This window comes from Oncorhynchus gorbuscha, unplaced genomic scaffold (assembly GCF_021184085.1).
Source record: "Oncorhynchus gorbuscha isolate QuinsamMale2020 ecotype Even-year unplaced genomic scaffold, OgorEven_v1.0 Un_scaffold_1746, whole genome shotgun sequence".
NCBI classification, from domain to species: domain Eukaryota; kingdom Metazoa; phylum Chordata; class Actinopteri; order Salmoniformes; family Salmonidae; genus Oncorhynchus; species Oncorhynchus gorbuscha.
Genome location: NW_025746435.1, coordinates 12,501 through 15,000, shown reverse-complemented (window position 1 = coordinate 15,000; position 2,500 = coordinate 12,501). Strand labels below are relative to the sequence as shown.

Here is a 2,500-nt window from a genome sequence, read left to right as displayed (position 1 = left end):
ATGCAACAGCTGTTAATCACACCCACTTTGACTTTATATAGTGCACCAAGAGATAGTTTCTCGCTTACGACCACACCGGCCTGAGTACGCCTGATCTCGTCTGATCTCGGAAGCTAAGCAGGTTCGGGCCTGGTTAGTACTTGGATGGGAGACCGCCTGGGAATACCAGGTGCTGTAAGCTTTTTGTCAACCCTTTGTCCGTTTCTTCCCACAAGGCTGAAATATGTGCCGTCGCTTTGAAATAAGGTTAGTTTGTATTTCATCCAACAATCTGTGCTACAAATTATGGCTACATTATATGCAAGTTCTTCCACTTTTTGAGTGACACAAAGATGCTTATCGACATGGTGAAAATGCAACAGCTGTTAATCACACCCACTTTGACTTTATATAGTGCACCAAGAGATATTTTCTCGCTTACGACCACACCGGCCTGAGTACGCCTGATCTCGTCTGATCTCGGAAGCTAAGCAGGTTCGGGCCTGGTTAGTACTTGGATGGGAGACCGCCTGGGAATACCAGGTGCTGTAAGCTTTTTGCCACTGTCTATTGGAATTTCAACTCTTTGTCCGTTTCTTCCCACAAGGCTGAAATATGTGCCGTCGCTTTGAAATAAGTAAGCAAGGTTAGTTTGTATTTCATCCAACAATCTGTGCTACAAATTATGGCTACATTATATGCAAGTTCTTGCACTTTTTGAGTGACACAAAGATGCTTATCGACATGGTGAAAATGCAACAGCTGTTAATCACACCCACTTTGACTTTATATAGTGCACCAAGAGATAGTTCTCGCTTACGACCACACCGGCCTGAGTACGCCTGATCTCGTCTGATCTCGGAAGCTAAGCAGGTTCGGGCCTGGTTAGTACTTGGATGGGAGACCGCCTGGGAATACCAGGTGCTGTAAGCTTTTTGTCAACCCTTTGTCCGTTTCTTCCCACAAGGCTGAAATATGTGCCGTCGCTTTGAAATAAGTAAGCAAGGTTAGTTTGTATTTCATCCAACAATCTGTGCTACAAATTATGGCTACATTATATGCAAGTTCTTCCACTTTTTGAGTGACACAAAGATGCTTATCGACATGGTGAAAATGCAACAGCTGTTAATCACACCCACTTTGACTTTATATAGTGCACCAAGAGATATTTTCTCGCTTACGACCACACCGGCCTGAGTACGCCTGATCTCGTCTGATCTCGGAAGCTAAGCAGGTTCGGGCCTGGTTAGTACTTGGATGGGAGACCGCCTGGGAATACCAGGTGCTGTAAGCTTTTTGTCAACCCTTTGTCCGTTTCTTCCCACAAGGCTGAAATATGTGCCGTCGCTTTGAAATAAGTAAGCAAGGTTAGTTTGTATTTCATCCAACAATCTGTGCTACAAATAATGGCTACATTATATGCAAGTTCTTCAACTTTTTGAGTGACACAAAGATGCTTATCGACATGGTGAAAATGCAACAGCTGTTAATCACACCCACTTTGACTTTATATAGTGCACCAAGAGATAGTTTCTCGCTTACGACCACACCGGCCTGAGTACGCCTGATCTCGTCTGATCTCGGAAGCTAAGCAGGTTCGGGCCTGGTTAGTACTTGGATGGGAGACCGCCTGGGAATACCAGGTGCTGTAAGCTTTTTGTCAACCCTTTGTCCGTTTCTTCCCACAAGGCTGAAATATGTGCCGTCGCTTTGAAATAAGGTTAGTTTGTATTTCATCCAACAATCTGTGCTACAAATTATGGCTACATTATATGCAAGTTCTTCCACTTTTTGAGTGACACAAAGATGCTTATCGACATGGTGAAAATGCAACAGCTGTTAATCACACCCACTTTGACTTTATATAGTGCACCAAGAGATAGTTTCTCGCTTACGACCACACCGGCCTGAGTACGCCTGATCTCGTCTGATCTCGGAAGCTAAGCAGGTTCGGGCCTGGTTAGTACTTGGATGGGAGACCGCCTGGGAATACCAGGTGCTGTAAGCTTTTTTTCTATTGGAATTTCAACCCTTTGTCCGTTTCTTCCCACAAGGCTGAAATATGTGCCGTCGCTTTGAAATAAGTAAGCAAGGTTAGTTTGTATTTCATCCAACAATCTGTGCTACAAATTATGGCTACATTATATGCAAGTTCTTGCACTTTTGAGTGACACAAAGATGCTTATCGACATGGTGAAAATGCAACAGCTGTTAATCACACCCACTTTGACTTTATATAGTGCACCAAGAGATAGTTTCTCGCTTACGACCACACCGGCCTGAGTACGCCTGATCTCGTCTGATCTCGGAAGCTAAGCAGGTTCGGGCCTGGTTAGTACTTGGATGGGAGACCGCCTGGGAATACCAGGTGCTGTAAGCTTTTTGTCAACCCTTTGTCCGTTTCTTCCCACAAGGCTGAAATATGTGCCGTCGCTTTGAAATAAGTAAGCAAGGTTAGTTTGTATTTCATCCAACAATCTGTGCTACAAATTATGGCTACATTATATGCAAGTTCTTCCAC

At 44.2% G+C, this 2,500-nt stretch overlaps 7 non-coding genes across 7 annotated transcripts; all 7 read left to right on the top strand.

The window, feature by feature from the left end:
• The first annotated feature begins 62 nt into the window (after positions 1 to 62).
• LOC124024106 lies at positions 63 to 181 on the top strand. Its single transcript, XR_006836933.1, has one exon. It is a non-coding gene; the product is annotated as a 5S ribosomal RNA (ribosomal RNA).
• Positions 182 to 415: 234 nt separating this feature from the next.
• Positions 416 to 534, top strand: LOC124024105. Its single transcript, XR_006836932.1, has one exon. It is a non-coding gene; the product is annotated as a 5S ribosomal RNA (ribosomal RNA).
• Positions 535 to 793: 259 nt separating this feature from the next.
• On the top strand, positions 794 to 912 carry LOC124024103. Its single transcript, XR_006836931.1, has one exon. It is a non-coding gene; the product is annotated as a 5S ribosomal RNA (ribosomal RNA).
• A 242-nt stretch (positions 913 to 1,154) lies between these two features.
• LOC124024102 lies at positions 1,155 to 1,273 on the top strand. Its single transcript, XR_006836930.1, has one exon. It is a non-coding gene; the product is annotated as a 5S ribosomal RNA (ribosomal RNA).
• A 242-nt stretch (positions 1,274 to 1,515) lies between these two features.
• LOC124024101 lies at positions 1,516 to 1,634 on the top strand. The gene has a single exon (XR_006836929.1). It is a non-coding gene; the product is annotated as a 5S ribosomal RNA (ribosomal RNA).
• A 234-nt stretch (positions 1,635 to 1,868) lies between these two features.
• Positions 1,869 to 1,987, top strand: LOC124024100. Its single transcript, XR_006836928.1, has one exon. It is a non-coding gene; the product is annotated as a 5S ribosomal RNA (ribosomal RNA).
• A 253-nt stretch (positions 1,988 to 2,240) lies between these two features.
• LOC124024099 lies at positions 2,241 to 2,359 on the top strand. Its single transcript, XR_006836927.1, has one exon. It is a non-coding gene; the product is annotated as a 5S ribosomal RNA (ribosomal RNA).
• Positions 2,360 to 2,500: the final 141 nt, after the last annotated feature.